Source organism: Ammospiza caudacuta, chromosome Z, assembly GCF_027887145.1.
Source record: "Ammospiza caudacuta isolate bAmmCau1 chromosome Z, bAmmCau1.pri, whole genome shotgun sequence".
Taxonomy (NCBI): domain Eukaryota; kingdom Metazoa; phylum Chordata; class Aves; order Passeriformes; family Passerellidae; genus Ammospiza; species Ammospiza caudacuta.
Genome location: NC_080632.1, coordinates 33,353,080 through 33,371,436, shown reverse-complemented (window position 1 = coordinate 33,371,436; position 18,357 = coordinate 33,353,080).

Below are 18,357 nucleotides of genomic sequence, written 5' to 3'. Positions count from 1 at the left end.
AAATTCTTAGAGAAATGTTGATTAATTTTCTGGTTCAGCTGTGTTATGTCTTCAAAGCCATCTTCCTCAGTTTGTATATTTGAAGGAGATGCATAGAGCTATTTGATTTATACTTGGCCTTAATGAAGATCAGACCATACCTTTCCACAAAAATCAAGAAATGAGGAAAAGCCTGTGAGGTATGCTTTCTTGAGTAAAGTCTCCACCAAGACAGCTGGATTTGTGTTTGCATAACAGGTAGGATTCATATTTAATGTATTGTCAAAAGAAGAAGACTGTAACCATAAAGAATTTTTTCTTTTGTAATGAATTTGTGTGGTTTTTTTTTTCCTCAGTTCTTCACATAGAGAAAATATCTTCCACATAGAGAAAATATCTTCACATAGAGAAAATATGTACCTTTTTCCCTGATACCTTCTTGAAACTGCTCAAGGCTAAAAAGGAAACCACAGCTCCCAATTTCTCATGGAGTCCTTCCGTGGCTCCAGCCCAATGAAAACATTGCAGGAAGGTGTGTGCTAGATGTCATGTTTCTGGCTGTTTTGTTTGCCAGGAGCTAACTCTCTGTTTCTATAGGGTCCCTCACTGTGCAAATCTAAAGATACAATCTGGCTTTGAATCTTTAGCTAGTCAGAATACAATTCTTCAAATTAATTGATCTCATTTCCTGCCAGGCTTCTGTGCTTATTAGCCAATGTGATGCCAGCTGTAGTTCCTTAAGTACACCAGAAACAAAGGGCTATTATTTCTGGCTAAATTCCAGTAGGCTCATTACCTTCTGCTTCTTTTAAAATTCCCTCTGCAATTATACTACATAAGATTTTATTTATTTATTTATTATTCTTTATACTGCTTTTTGTATAGCTGTGCTCTGTGTGTTATCTTCCACACCAGAAGAGGCTGCATTTAAACAACAAAGAAAGTAATATCTCAGAGTACAGTAATCTGACATATTGTGGGGTTCATTAATTTTGAATTTTACCATTAATACTATCCAGGATTATTATTATTTATGTGTATAATCAGGTCTGCTCTGCATTTTGGACTGCTTAAATAAAAGGTGCTGTATAAATTTCATGAGAAGCAAAAAGGTGCTTTCGGAGGTGGATGTGTAAGATGTCTAGAAAAGTAAGACTTTCAGATCAGAGTTGCAGGCGATTTCTTAGCTGACAAATTAACTTCTTTGACAAGGGTTGGTGGTCAGCACAGCCTGTTCTAAGAGAAAATTTCCCTCCTTTTCAACAGATGAATTCATTTCCCCCTATTAAAAGACATTTTAAAGCAGAATATTACATAATTCCTGAATTAGATTTTACAGAAAGCAAGGCACACCAAGAGTTATCAGATTGCCTCAGGCATGACGGGTGATGCTTTGTGTGACATTATTTTCTCGAGCTTTATGGATTATGTACAGGCACATGATGCAATCTATTATTGAACTAACCTGTGCGAAGGAGTTTGTTACAAGGCTAGTATGGCAATGAGTATAATCTAGGAGTCTGCTGGAGTAAAAACCCCAAGAAACCAAACATGGGTGCAGAAATATATTTGCTGCATTTCTGGTGACCGGAGAACGAAAAAGGGCGGGCAGGAATCCTGGGTAAATGAGGTTTTCGAGACGAGCGATGCTCCCCAGGCGGGGTTCGGCGCCCGAGGCCGGGCTGGCCGCAGCCGGGGAGGCAGCAGAGGGCAGTGCAGAGCCGAGGCTGAGCCGCAGCCCTGGCACTGCACCTTACTCCTTATTAAATAAATTCATAGGGCTAATTTAGCCTCTGAGGAAATTAAACTGCTAATTACATGTATATAAACCACTGAAAATGGTTTTTGCATCCAAACGGAAAAAAAAAAAAAAAAGAAAGAAAAATCTAAATTGCCTAGCTTTGTCTCTCATATTTAAAATATGGTATTTTGGTAACGGAGAATGGAGATGACTTTGAGGAGATTTCGTTAGGGTTTTATGCATGTGCTTGCCTGTGTATGTGTACTGTGTCTCTTTCTCTCTCTGTGTGTCTGTGTGTGTGCGCGTGTGCCTGCGCGCAGGTGTTTATAGGATTGTGTGTCTGTACAAGAGGGTAATCTAACCATTTCCACAGTCCATCTCCTGCTGAGTAAACAATAGTGCTTTTTTCCTCATTCATTTATCCAAGCCAATGTCTTTATAAATGCTGGATAATATGCCCTTGGGTAACATAAGGGCAAAGCTCTAATTGAATCAGGTCAAGACTCCACACATTATCTCTGATAGCACTTTTAAAATGTAGCTTCCTCTGTCAGATCATCTGCCTCTGAATCACTGCATTGGAGATAATTCTAACATTAAGATATTAGTATTGCAGAGCTTATAAATATACAGTTGCAAGAATTATTGTCTGGTGATGTCAAGCTTTCTCTGAACTGTTAATAATCCTGATAGTTTTTAAAAACCATCTAAGCAAGATCAATGGATGTCTTATGACTTAGAAATGCATGTAATCCATAAAGAAGGATAAACATCTAGTGTTTTACATGACTTGAAAGACTTCAGTATCATGAAATGCCTATTCCCTTCAAATGTCTGTTCCTTTAAAACATTTAAGATCTGAGCCCAAAGCACAGTCCAAAGGAACAAACCAGATATTTTTACTCCATGCCAGGATTTAGCAGCCTGCATGGCTGAAAGATTAGACATTAAAACATAACTGGGTACTCACCCTTGCATCACTGTCATAAAACTTGTCTCGTTGACACCAGCTTCCAAAAAAAATTATTTGGGAATATCCTGTCCTTACAGTGACAGAGGCCTTCTGGCACTAAAGTTCTCACTTTCCTGGACGTCCCCATTAATAGCTCTGACAGTTTCATGCCTGGAAAGATCTCTGGTTTGTATCTACATGCAGAACTGAAGAGACACACTAAGAATGTTCAAAAGCATGGAAGCATATTGTGTTTTGGTACGCTAACTGGGCCACTCCTAGGACATCCCACCTCATGTAATGCAGTCATACTAGAAGCAAGACATTAATTGCACCAACACTGTAAGATTGTCAGGGCTACCTCTTAGGTGAAAAGATTAACATATAACACTCTTTTACTCTCAAGATGAGAAATTTTGTCATCTGAGAAGGCAAAAACCTCATGTATGCCCAGATTGAATGCTGGAGGATATGTCTCACATATATTTTTCAGTTTGTTCTTCTAAGTCTTTTAAAGGTTGCTTGAAAAGATAATAATGATCCATTTTACTTATCCATCAAGAGCTTTGAACTGAAGGCTTTTTTCCTGAGTATATAGTTAGAGCATTAAGGGCAGTATGGGTAGAACAGCCAATCAGAGTAATGAGTCTCCACTGCTTGAGAAATCCAGATTAATCTAAATCAAATACTTCCCACTATGGCAATTTTAACTAATTCCCTCATGAAAGTATAAGAGATATATGAAACCCCTACAGTCAGCATAAACCTCCTAGTAGGGCTAGACAGGTAATACCTTTTAAGCTTGTTAATGTCTTATCCTGCTGGTTTCTACAGCTGACTCAAAGAACAACTGTGTACTTCTCAACCCGTCATTATAGAGGAAAGCAACTTTCAGCATGGGGATGGAAAGGGTGATGCTGTGTTTTGTATATCATGGTTTCATAATGCTAGTATGGTTGGATCTCTCTGGACTGATGTAATTAATGCCTTTATCAGTTTATTAGTCTCAATGTGTTTGTAAAATGTAGACAGAAATATTCAGGGTTGAAATTCTTTCAGAAGGAGAGGCTTATTTATGTATTCATCTGCTGCTTCAATGTTAGTGTTGAACCCACAAATTTGTGGGTGTATTCACAAAGGGGACCATAGGCACACCAAACTCAGGTGCAACAGGTGCTGCATATGAAGAAGTTATGAAGTGCCACCGCACAAGGTGGGCTAGTTTAGCTGCCGTTCCTTCTATTTTCGATGCAACTGCAATTTCATTTTGGTTATTTAAATCCTTTTCAGTACTAAAACCCCATGGTTTGGCATTGTTTTTACAAACACAGTGTTTTATGATCTCTGTGCCCTGAAGTGTCAGCAATTGTACAACAGTAACAGCAGAGCTATGCTGATTTACATAATCTGAGAATCTGTCTTTTTTCCCTCTGAGGTTCCTCTGATCAGTGTTAAATGAAGATTAACATGCTGAAAAGTCTTCGCAAATCAGAACATTATAAATGAGGGAACAGGAGGGAGAAAAGGTTAAGAAATATATTCAGAGCTACTCAGGAAAATTCAGAGTGTGAATTTCCCTATTTGTGATTTTCTCTGTTCTTGAAAAAAAACCAGTCAGAATGTCTGTCCAGAATAAAAAGGAAGCACAGGGCATTGTACAAGTGTGGAAAGGGTTGCTTTCACTGAAGTAGAAATTTCTTCTATTTCCCTTCTGACTTTCAGTCACTTCCCAAGTTTGACTCCAGTCCTGCCACAATAGAACAACTCCCTAGTGACAATGGTCCTTCTGATGCTGCCACTGAACCCTTCTGCAATATGAGCTGTTGGGGTAATATATAAAGCCATGAAGAAAGTGCGAAAATGCTGCTCACATTTATTGCTTCTATTTTAATAAAGGAAAAAATTTGTACCAAGAACTGAAATATTTGCTCCCATTAGCAATGAATGCTATCCCCAGATTTTCTAGTTATGGAGATGTGGGTTGTGTTGGTTTTGTTTCCTGGGAGGATTCTTTTGGGGGGTTTTTTGGATTCACAGGTAATTGAAGAGCATTATTGAATTGTTGTTTTTCTTACTGCTTCTGTTAGATACAATATCTCATGCTCTGAAGAAAGTCTTCTACAGACATTTTGATAATAATAGGACAGACTTCCTCTGCTAAAAAAAAAAAAAGGTGTTATCAGGCACCTAGCAATTTAGCACACTAAACTTTCAGATACTGGATACAGTCTCAGAGTTCTTGCAGAAGAGAGTATTTAGCCATCAAATTTTAAGATTATGTTGTCTCTATCAATCAGCTTGGTTCTTGCAAATGTGTAAAACAAATAGCTCTTTACTCATGGAGGCCATGATTAGAGAGTATGTACAGTCAGAATAATTTTAACCTATTGATACATATACATATATATTCCAGCTCTAGTACAAACTCATACCTTTTCTTCCCCCTTATTGAGGGAAAAATTATTCATAAATCCCTGTGAACAAATAAGTTCTATTTAAGTAGTACATGTGCACCACAAGTTTCTCTTTTTTTGCCTTACAATACATCCAAGGTGTAATTTGCTTAAGATGCAGCCATGTAGCAGTTTAGAAACTAGGTAAAATCTCTAAACAAGCTGCTTTTCTTTGACAACAAAAAATATGAATTACATAGGAAAAGAAAGGTGTAGATGACTGGGTACTGAAAATATTCATAGTAGTATTTCTCAGTTACTTCCCTAGACGACCTGTGTTCTTTGATAAATTCCTTGGACTCAGCATATTCATTTTGGTAAATATCGTGAGTTCTGGTCTCAGAGGTCGTTCAAGAGAGACCTAATTCTTTCACCCAGCCTTTGGGTCACATTCTGCTGTGAAATAATGTGAAGAGCCATCAGGAACAAGTCCCTCCTCTCAGCACCCTGGTGGTCCTGCCCTGCCTTAGCCTAGAAAGAGCTGAGTCAGATGGAGCTGCTGCCTGAACTTCAGACACCTCATCTACCTCCTGGTATCAACCTCCTTTGTTCCTCTCAGGCTAAATGAAGTGAACTATTATTTAGGAGTCGATAACACCTTAGAAATGGTCTATTCAGGAGAAGACTGAAATATGCTTTTCCAAACAGCTATGTGCAAATCACTATACTGTAGAGAAGGACCGGGACAAATTCACAGGCACTTCACTTCAGTAAGAAAGGCAGTAAGAAAAATAAGGTGAAGTGGAAAAGATAATTTAATATAGAGGATATGTCCTTCTACATGTCAGACAATATTGCAGGGTAAAAGAAACAAAGGCCATTACAATATATTTGGTTGTGATTTTTTATGTAGGAACTGCTTATTTATGCCATTAGAGTTCAAGTAACTGCTAATGGAGAGAACTAGCTGAGGCAACTGGTTCATTGCAGAGGCTACAGAAAATAATGCTTATAAGGTGTGTTGCTGAGAAAATACTTTTCATTTTTTAATCACAGAAATCTGGATAAATCAAATCAATGTACATAATGTAAAAGGCTACTGAAAATAATAGTTTAATAGAAGTATTTTGGGATATATGTCAGCAATCTTTGGAAAAGTCTAAATCTAAGGACAAAATGTCCTGATACAACTGATATATTGCAAACAGTTCTGCCAAAATGATTTTAGCAGTTACTAAAGAAAGTTTTATTGCTTTCAACAATAGACGTACAATAAATTTTTTTGAAACAGCATATTCCTAGTGTATCTGTAACAGTAATTACTGTTTTGCTTTTAACAGCTACCTTTATTTGTAGCATTACCTACAAAGGAAATATGGGTTTATTCCTGGATTCTCTCTCAATTCCTCAGACAGTGTATAAACTCCTCTCTTGGGACATGTGTCCTCAGATTACCCAAACTGTATGAAAACTCTGAAGCTCAGATTTTGACATTAAGACCATGTGAAACAGACTGTAAAATTCAAGTCCTTTAGAGTTAGTATAGGTCTTCAATGAAATAAGCATTTTTTTCCCTTCTATTTCTTGTGTCTACTAATAAGCTACTTCATACTCAAGATTAGGTCTTTGCCAATTGGAAAACCCAAAAAAGAAGGTTTTATTTTCTTTTTGCATCTGTTCAAACTCCCATACTTTTTTGGGTCTGTTATTTTTCTGAGGTTTTATTATGCCAAAGATGGTGGGGTACTGATGACCTGTAAATTCATTGCTCATTAGACCCCCAATGTGAAATCTGCATCTCACTCTCTCTGCCTGAGCTGCTAAGATAATTTCTGGGGATTGTTCCTGACTGGTGAACCCCAGGCAGACATGCAGATACTGCAACATTTTTCTTTTTATTTTCTATGACAAAACCTCTTTCTTTAACTGTGCCTTTTTCAACTTTCCCCATTTTCTTATCTGTCTGCATAGTTTCCTAAGCACAAAAAGTAGAGTTTTGTCCTTAGGTTTTAAGTTACAGAAAATTTGTAGCTAATTTTTTATTGCCAGAGCTGTGGCCAGGAGAAATTGATCACTTTTGCTAAAGTTACAAGAGAAACCTTTGCCAAAACCAGAAGCATAAACGACAATTCTTCAGTTCAGTTCAACATCTCAACCACAATGCAATAGCTCCTGCCTCATATGGAGTCTTCTAAATAGCTTTAACTAATTGCTGCAGTAGTTCCCAGTTTATCAAAAGCAATAAATAAATAAATAAATAAAATGTACATTTCCTTAGTGATTCAAATTCCATCTTTCAGTCTCAGTGGGTAAATATGATGCACATCATCTTACTGTGAGAAGTGTTATCAGGCATGATTGATTTGATAATAGGTGGGTTTCATTTTAATATCCGTGACAATGGAGGGAGAGCGGAATAAGAGAATGATGCAGTATATCAGGCATTTAACAAAGACAGCCTGAAAATCAATAATAATCCTTCACTGGTGGCTCGAATTTTTGGACAAGTTAAGCAGATGAATGGCCCATAATGTCAATCAGTAGTATTAGTCTGTTCATAGGCTCACTCTTCCAGTAAATGAGAATTGTTGATTAAAAATCCATTCTAAGGATGCCCACAAACATATTAAGTGGTTCTCATCTTCCCAGTGGAGTGAAAGTATTCATCCTATTATTTTTTTTTAGCCTTTACCCAACACAGCTGATCTGTCAACACAACCTGCTTTGTCTTTCTAATCTCCGTGAGTTACCCAGTGTGATGTTCTGCAGGCCATGTCCCACTGTTCCCATGTGGCCAGGAGTGTGCACAGGAGGACTTCTCTGGTATAGCCATACTCACATCACAGAGGCCACAACTCTGAGACACTCTTTAAGGTTCAATTGTGATAGCATTTCATGTTACTGAATGAAATTCTTACCTGTAAGTCCTAAAAAACTGAGGGGAGTGGCTGCTACACCTGAAGGTGGTGCTGCCATTCAGCAAGCAGGGCCTTGTTAAGTTGGAGAGTTGGGTGAAGGGTCAACAAGGGCAAGTGCCAGGTCCTGCACCTGGGCAGGAACAGCCCCAAGTGCCAGCACAGCCTGGGGCTGACCTCCTACAGAGCAGCTCTGTGGAAAAGGACCTGGGACTCCTGGTGCATCACAAGCTGCCCATGAGCCACCAGTGCCCCTGTGGCCAGGAGGGCCAATGTCATCCTGGGCTGCATTGGCAAGAGTGTGGCCAGCAGGTCAGGGAGGTGATCCTCCCCCTCCACTCAGCCCTGGTGAGGCCATTCCTGGAGTGCTGTGTCCAGTTCTGGGCTCCTCAGCACAAGGGAGACAAGGAGCTACTGGAGAGGGTCCAGTGGAGAGCCACAAGGATGATCAGGGGTCTGGAGCTTCTCTCTCATGAGGAGACACTCTGGGAGCTGGGATTGTCTGGTCTGGAGAAGACTGAGAGGGGATCTCACCTAAACATAGAAATATCTCAAAGGTGGGTGTCAGGAGGATGGTGCCAGACTCTTTCCAGTGGTGCCCAGAAACAAGAGAAGGAGCAATGGCCATAAACTGAAACACAGGAAGTTTCACCTCAACAAGAGGAAGAATTTCTTTACACTGAGGGTGGCAGAGCACTGAACAGCTGCTGGGGAGGCTGTGGAGTCTCTCTCTCTGGAGACATTCAAAATCCCCCATGTGCGTTCCTGCGTCACCTCCTCTCACCTTGGCATGGCAGGTGGACTGGATGACCTCCAGAGGTCCTTTCCAACTCTAACAATACTGTGAATTTCAGAGATCCACTGAGAATTGGAAAAGAAAGAATGGGGTGAGGGGCCAAGGGGAGGTGAGGAAAGAGTTAAGAAAAAATATAAAATACAAATGGCTAGCAAGACCAAAATATAAAATGTTCAGAGTAATTGGAACAAGGTATTATGTTGCATTAAAAACAAGCCTTGACAAAAACATGTTAAAACTGAGATGTGTACTCCATTTGACTACCACAGTACATTTGGAAATTGTAAATAAAATGGCATATGAAAAATGGAAATTTACTAACACAGGTTTGGGAAATGGTTTCTTTAGCATGGGAAGTTTCAAAACAAAATGAAGTTATTTAAAAACAATATTTGTTTTCCAAGTCGAATTAAAGAAAAAATGAGAAAACAGAAGCTCAAATTATTTTCTTTCAAATGGAATATATGTGCCATATTCCTAGGGGAAACATCTGTCTTAAATTTAAATTGAAAATATCACCACCTAATCTGTTTTTCTTTTTTTAATAATAATCCCAGGTACTTGCATTTTTTAAGGAGTTTTTCTTTTTTTTTTGTTTGGGTGTTTTTTGTTTGTTTGTTTTTTATTTGTAGTATTCTTTATAAATTGGATGTGAACCTAGCTGCACATCATGGAGGGAATTGCCAAATATTGATCAGCCTTATCAATTATGAACAAGTTCCTCGCAAGGTTCATGTTATCCTGGAATTGTGTGAGCCATGAGCATTTTAAAAGATGAAATCCACTCTTGAAGAGATCATTAAGTCCTTAGTCTCTCATGGGTTCATAAACCATGCGTATTTTCATTAGCTGCATATAGTCCTTTTGATTTCGGTTGGATTGCTTGCATAAATGAAGTTACACAGACCTGTGAGTTTTTGAAGATCAGAGCCACTGGGGAAATGATGCAGCATATAAAATGCAACAGGAAATTTAAAATGAGGTGGAGGTGAGGATGGCAATGACAATAGATGGTTATGTGCTCCAGCTATGGACATGTAGGTTGCAAGTTTCATTTTTCCTCCAATACATAAGTAGCCATAGACGATTTCATTCCTGACAGTCTGATTTTTATCATTCAGGGACTCACTGAATACAGTGGGCATCCTCCAGGGCAGGTTCTTGAGAGCTCCTGAATGAGTGAAGGATAAAACCCTGTAAAAATAGATAAAGAGACAGGAGAACAAAGTATTATTATGATACTGTGAACTGAAGTGAAAGCAGGCATTGGTTAATGTAATTTTGATTGTTTCATATTTAATTAACTAAGAGTTGATTGAAAAATTCTGCCTGAAGTAAAATAGTACCGGGTATTCAAAATCTCCAGTAGTGTGAGTGCTTCTAGCATGTCTTAATCTGTCTAAAATCAGAAAAAAAAAAGCTATATTTTTTCCTGACAATGCTAGTTATTGATCCCACTTCATTTTGAATTTTCCTATTGTGCACAATTGCTTGTCCACCTCCAATGTCAGTTTGCCAGTTTCTCTTGTGATTTATCAATAGCAGTTCCCAGCCAGGAGGTTATTATAGTTCAAGTGGAATTAATGTGGCAAAGGAAGTCTATGGGCTCAATGAACAGAAAGATAGGATTGAATTATTACCCAGGAGATGGTGGTTCTCACCCCCTCGCAATGAATTCAGAATCAAGTTGCTCTGACAGCCAAAGGCCAGATTAGTGCTACCTCTATTTTTGCTATCAGCTCTAAACCTTTCACAAACAATACATTCATTATTACTGACTCAGGGGGAAAACAAAAAAGAGGCTTCAGCTGTTCATTGACCTGACCTCATTGTGTATAGAACAGGGTAGGAAAAAGACACTTACAATGGCAGTATATTAAAAATGAAGTGTGCTAAAAGAAGTGTTGAAACAAGTCAGGTGTTTAGTGAACTGTCAGCTTATAATTTTTTAGCTATATTGAGAAGGAAGGAGTAAAATCCAGGCTGGTCATTACAAGATTTTTTAAGTAAACACACCATATTGACACGGGTCAAGCTCTAGTAAATTAGAATTCTAACTGGAAGCAGAATCAGCTGTGGTTTAACTCAAGATAATAATGGTTACAAGTGATTTCCAAATTTAAAATGTGATAAATTATCAGGGCTGATTTTCTGATAAGAACTAAAGAATGTATATTAAATGAAGATAAGAAACTACAGAACAAAAGATCAGCAGTTTTTGGCTTTTGAAAATTGCACGGGATCCAGGGCTCTTAATAGGTTTAAACATAGGATTTGCTGACATGGGGCAAGCTGTATTCTCACCTCTTGTTTTGGTGGGGTAATTTGCTGGAGAACCTGTATGCCTGCCTTTTCTGTGTTTTAAGAGAGCAATGAGTCTTTTTGTCAGCACCTCAGCAACATCTTGCACCTGTGTCTCTGAGGGAATCAGCTCCACACAATGCAGGGAAGTTGAGAGGCAGGAGGTACGGTAGTTAGATTTCTACCAGCTCCTGCAATGTGGTCAAACACAGTACTTGGCAAAGGCAGTACATACCATGATTTTTAGGCTCTGTGCATGCTGACTGGCTTACAAAATGGAAAAAATTTTGCCTGTGCTTCATCCTTCTCCTCTTTCTCTGTTCACATGCCAATTTTCATGACATCTGTAGGAGCCTAAGTGCCTTCAGACTCAATCCTGTTGATCAGATTCAATTATATTTGACAGAAGGGTATAAAAATTGTTAGGAGAGGGCAACTAGGCAGCGGGACAGAGACAACTCAAAAATGTGGCATCCTAAAGGATGAATGCCTGTTGTAAGTATATGTGAATTTTCAGATAAAATAAGAATGAAAGCAAAGGTATAAACTAATAGTTTGATGAGAAGTACTATGGTGGGTCTTTTTCTTTGGAAAATAATGAATTGATGATGTAATGTGAAAAATCCTACAGCAACCAAGCCACCTCTTTTTTTGCTGGGTCTTTTTTTTGTGATGGCAGCTCAAATCACAAGGCACATCATGATGAGATATAAAAGAGCTCTTATTTGCAAAATCCTTGCAAGAAGTGCTGTATCAGAGTAAAATGGTATTATTGGATTAAGACTAACTAGTCTGTAATATAAAAACAAAAAGAGGGGTAAGTGCATAGCAGATTTTCTAATCTCTTGATTTAGATAAATGTTACTTCCAGTGGCAATAAATTAATTGTTATAGAAAAGTTTAGATTAGAGACTTCAGGAATTGCACATCTCATAAGCAAAACATTGTCCTTCTTCTCAACAAGGGCAAAAAAATAAGTCCAAGATAGTGCAGACTTTTAACCCACTGTTCTCATAATGATTAATTTATCAAAACTGGATATCTCCTGCCATAAGTTCCCCAGCTGACATGCTGTTCACTAAATTCAGAAATATCTTGTCTTGTAATTCTCCAGTCTTCATGCGTAAACCTCTCCTCAACTCAAATATTTTCTGATTGTATTGGAAGTTATCACATGCTATAGACTGTAAGTGCATACAGGTAATTTTTGCAATTAACAGATTCTTTGATTTAATTGTGGATGGAGATAAAGGTGCGTGAGGTTTTGTCATTCTGATTAGGATGGGTTTTTCCTCCTACTACCATTATTTGGAATAATTCTACACATGATTATGATAATTTTATCATTTTCATCTGTATTCATATTCATCTGACTGGGCATTGGAATGGGCTGCTCAGGGAGATGGTGCAGTCACTGTCCCTGGAAGTGTGGAAAGACTGGATGTGGCACTCAGTGCCATGGTCTGGTTAAGAAGGGGGTGTTTGGTCATAGGTTGGACTTGATGACCTTAGAGGTTTTTTCCATATTAATTGACTCTGTGATTCTGAGATTCTATATTTTAAGATGCTTTATTGGCTTTCCTTAGGGTTAAATTTCTTTAAATATGTATTTTCATTTTGGAATGCCTCATGCTTCTTGGACATCTGAATTGCTAAGGACTGTGTTTTCTCAATTAGAATTCAATGGAAGATCTTAACTAAGTTTCTAATGCTTTGAAACACAGTTGTTCCTTGTTTTTATCGTTATCTTAAAGCAACTGATTGGTTATGTTCTGTTTACCTTTTGTTATAGTCTTCACTTCTTACTTGGGTTAATGCTTCCTACAGATATGTTCATAGTTTGTTACAGAAAGAACCATTCAGCTTAGAATATCACATGTCTATTGCTGGGTGCAAATCCCAGTTCAACAAGCAATTATGCATTAATTGATGGGAAAAATACTGAGACAGGTCCTGAAATGTCTTTTGTTTTACTTGTATACAAAAAGGGGGGAAAAAAAGAGGTATTATTTACATTTGTGTTTTGACTCTCCAGAAAATGCTATCTCATGCAGTTGAAAACAGCTACTGTTGTGGTTTAGGAATTGTAGTCTCCAATTTAGTACTCCCACAGAAAAAACACACACTGCTTTCCCTCTCCTGCCCCACTCCTGCTGGAGCCACAAAGAACAAAAATCACAGGTTGGGATTAGAACAATTTACTGGAAATAGCAGTGAGATATGAAAATGAACAGTAACAGCAACAATATAATAACTAAAGGTGTAAGAAGAGGAATTTTCTGATTCCCACAGAAAAAGCACACAATAATAGAGAGCGGCTCCTTCCATTTTCTCAACGGAAGGAACCCCTTCTCCCTGCCCTCTGGCAACGAACAAGAGGTGGTAGAGAATAACCTCTGTGTCCTAGCCATGCCCCCTCCCGGCTACTTGAAAAAATAACCCTTTCCTGGCCAGAACCAAGACAGCCACAGTCTGTGACGGTTCACATACGTGGTGTCCTTCCCCCACCACCCCTCCTCCCCCCTTTTTTTTTCTAAAACAGATAATATTTGGAGCTTCCCATAAAGTCATTATTTCAGATGTGACATGTTAAGAAAATCATCAGGTATTACAAGACAGATGCCAAGATTGCAAAAAGTGGAAAAACTGTGGAAATGTAAAAGGAGTGAAATTTCCATGCTCAATCATCATGTATATGTTCTGCACAGCTGCTAACTTGTAGACAGACAAAATACCTTTTCTGTTCACATAGATAGGCCCATTCTGATGTCTGAAGGAAAGGCAGAGTTAACACCACCTCTATCATGTATTTATAAATAAAGTCTTCTGGCCATTATTTACATCCTTTCAATCTTTGCAGTGTTCATATGACATGGCAAATTCAAAAGAAGATCTATGCTTAACTACTGCAATATGAATTTTGAGAGTGCCACAAGAGAATAAATCACATCAGAATAGATTGATTTTCTTTGGAAATATCCCTAAAGAACATCAGGATGGGCCATAACACCACTTGAATTCAAGTAATTTGACATCAGTGTGGAAAGGATCTTGTTGAAGAGGTTTTAAATATAATGATCATATTGTCAACCTTTATAATGTAAATTTCATGACAATTTGAGCTTTGCAGCAAATGCTGTCTTGTCAAATCCATTTTTTGAAATATATATTAAGGAAATGCATTTTTGTGTTGAAGGAACATTAAAGGAATTAATGAGACTCTTCTTTGTTGTTTCTGATTTAAGGCACTGGCCTTTGCTGCTGCTGCAGTGGTAACTGAAGAGCCCACTGCTGGTAATGGGTCACAACACAGGCTGGTGCATCTTGAAAAAGTTTGAACAGTGTGAAATTTGGCTCAGGAAGGCAAAGCATTGACCTCACAACCTCATCCATCAATGAGAGAAATGCACAAATTCCTTTTGTTCAGTAGCATACACTAATCTTTTTCTAGATCTTGGCCCAGCTGCCAAAATGGAAATCCATGACTTGCCATAGGGTAAGGAACTTCTCATATATTCCATTCACATCCTACTTTTTATTTTTTCTTGAAGCTGTAGGTGACCAGTCCTTTTGCCTGACTCACCTAAAATGCTGCATGACAGTCATGTTTTTGGATTGACTTTTCTAATCTAGCACACTTCTTTTATCTTTCTTTCCTTTTAATATAATTTTTTTTACTGATTTTGGTCACTTGACTATGAAACTGTGATTGGTCACACGTGAAAGTGTTTCCTTTCATGACAGTGGAGTGGTCTTCAGTGACTTTAATTTTTATATATGCATTTTCCTTGGCTCATCCCTGTGGCTCTACATTTGCTCGAGAGATATTGGTTGTTATTGTACATTTCCTCCCCAAAGAAGATGATTTTCATCTCCCTGAGAAGCATGAAAGGCACACAGTAGTCTAAGCTTTGATTTTCCCATATTCACTTTTGGTCTGCTGATCATGTTGCACATCTTCTTGCCTTTGGAGGTGGACACTCTTACCTCATCAGAGAAATAATTAGCTCAAGGTTCATGGCCCCCATAACATCTGTATGTTGTTAAACCTGAAAACTTTCTTTCATGTTCTTTAATAAAAATACTCCCACATGTAACTGATTATTCAAATTAGCTACTGTTTTAGGTCTCAAGCATGTAGAGAAGTAAGAGTAAAAAATATATTGACTTCTGAGCAAAATCAGGCCTTTAATAATGATTGTGTGGCTGGGTAGGTTCTGCCAAGGGGTTAAGTAATTCAGAATTAACAGATGAGCAAATATGAAATGGAGGAGTAGCATTCAAGTGCCCACAAGCTGTAGCCTCAGCCCTGTGGGCTGTGAAACTAACACCTATTCCACTGTTATGCACAGTAGGGGCACATGCTATATTCAGATGTTGGTGCTTTAATTTATGGGGCTCACTTCCCATACATTCCAGTTTTATTTTATTTTAAGATTGTTATTTAATAGTCTACAGTTCTATATTTTTAGATCTTATAATACATTTAGAAGGCTAAGATAAAATTTCATATGAATAAAAGCGCATTTTCTATAACTCCATGTCAAACACTAATTAACATAATAAATACTGATTAAGTAATTAACAGAATTTAATTAAATTAATAATTTAACAGAATTGAATACTGATTAAGCAAAGCATAGAAAACAGACCTGTGTGTGGTTCTATTTCATAAAAAATAGTAATGTCTAAAGTTAAGTGTTTGGTGAAGAGTTTCATAGGACTTTGTACCTTAACAGTCACCTTTCAGCCCATTTAAAATTTCTTCCATAATGTAGTAGTAGTAATAATAATAATAGTAATAATAGTAATAATAGTAGTAATAATAATAATAATAATAATAATAATAATAATAATAATAATAATAATAATAATACCACCATTACCTTATACACTCACACCTTATATAATCACTGAAGCATGAAACCATAAAATATTTACCAAGAAAATGTCAAAGTGCTGCTGAACTAGAAGTAGGTAATTGACTTCACAGGCCAGTCAAAAATTTTATGATCCATGTCATTCATGATCAGTATTTTCTTTGTTCTAGTGAGAAGTCCTTTTGAACAAACTCTCTTCTTCCTGAAGAAATTAAGTGCTCAATATATTGATATAAAACAATAAGTCAAGTACATTAAATTTAAATGAAGTACTGAACTTATAAATATCAATGTGAGACCTAAAACATAACGTTTTATTTAGATAAATTATTTTAGACCTTGTAGAAGCCTGATTTTCAAACAAACTGCAGTGTTTTAAATATTCTGCAAGAAATTTATTGTTATAAATGTTAGCTCTTCTTGTAACTCATCTTAAAACCAAGTGTAATTTTCATGTGAGACTGATTAAAATACGATCTTAGAAATTCAAAGCATGGAGTGAATGGTATGAATATAGAACAAGACATGAGTAGTCTGTGTCTTCTGGTGCTGACAAAAAAGTAAATAGTAGAGAAACATCACAGTCTAGCAATTCATGCCAGCTGATCCATGAGGTAATAGCAAATACCTACTAATCACTAATTCATTCTCTGTTCTAAGTTAGATTAGAAGCAAATGAACTGAATGATAAAATGTGGAATTATATATAAACCTTGAGATTATTTTGTTCCTAAATTTCTCAGATGGAGAAGCAATTCATGCCACAATAAAATGAGATATCGTGCTTATGGAGGAATGGAACTTACTAAGATACGAGAATAATATTTTGCAGTAATTTTATACATCTTATTTATGAAACTCAGCATTAATCTCCAAATCCTGAAAAAAGAGGGTGCTTTTTCAAGTGTTTTTAGACATCCTGAGTTTGTTCCAGCTGTTTAACTCAATTTTCATCCAGATTAGATTAGATTAGATCCACAGTAACCAATCTCTACCATTTTAGCACGAGTATGTCCTTGCCAATGGCACCAGAATAAGAGCTATGTTATTTTAGAGTCTATATTTTACACCATTGTTAGTAAATGTAAGAAGAGAGGAATGAAAGAGTGAACAAAGCATTCAGAAACCACTAACAAAGGTACTGACATATAGTATTTACTGACTTAAGTGTAGGAATTGAGTCAGTAATGCCTGTCATGGAGGAGAAGACATTATCAAGCGTATTTTTTCTACTGGTTCACCCACATCAGAATGCACTGCCAAGACCTTTTTAGCTAATTTAATGTACTGCTCACAACATAGAAGAATATCTTCATTAGTGATGAGTATAATATATTAAGAAAGCTACCCCCAACATTTTTATGACTGTTTGCCAAGTGTTCTCATGCTCATTATGAAATGAGTACCAGTAAGATCAACTTCAATGAACTTTGAAGTTTCAATGAACTATTACCAAAAGCAGGAAACATGTGAGATCTCCACAAACCGTTGCTAAGAGCTACCTGTCTAAAAGCATTTGTTCTTTCTATGTTCATTTGACAAATATGAAGAAATTACAACATATCTAATGGTTTAATATCTTATCTGGAAGCAAATCACAATTAAATGATTGAGGGTTGTGTTCACAATACAATGTTATGTAATAGTCTCGAAATATTTATGCAGGCTTTCCTGTAAGAGAAAAATATTCTAATTCCAAGTTGGGGCACTATGATTCTTCTCTTTTGCCAAAACAAAGAGTCCTTCTCTGTTTACCAAAAATGCCATAATGTCTACAGCAGTACATGTGCAAAGGGCAAATAATAATGGTGGTAACCTTATCAATAGTGGAGATATTTTAATATCTGAATAAAGTTAGATTAAGTCATTATAAATCTGATTATGTTCTGTATAGGTAAATCCTGGAATCATAGAATCAGTAAGGCTTGGGTTGGAAGGGACCTTTAAGACCACCTGGTTCCAATCTCCCTGTCACAGGCATGGATACCTGCCACCACATCCGGTTGCTCAGAGCCCCATCCATCTGGCTCTTGAACACATCCAGAGATGGGGCATCCACAACTTCCCTGACAATCTGTTCCAGTGACTCACCACCCCCATGATAAAGGACTTCTTCCTAATATCTAGCCTAAACATACCCTCTTTCTGTTTGAAGACATTCCCCTTTGACCTGTTTCTACATGCTCTTGCATGAAGTCTCTCTCCATTTTATATGCTCCTCTCCGAGCCTGAAAGGGCGACAGTCAGGTCACCCCAAAGCTTTCTCTTCTCCCATTCCAATTCTCTCAGCCCCTTCTCATATGAGAGATTCTCCATTCCTCTAACTATTTTTGTGGCCTTCTTTGGACTCACTCCATTAGTTCCATGTCTTTCCTGTGCTGGGATCCCAGAGGTGGATGC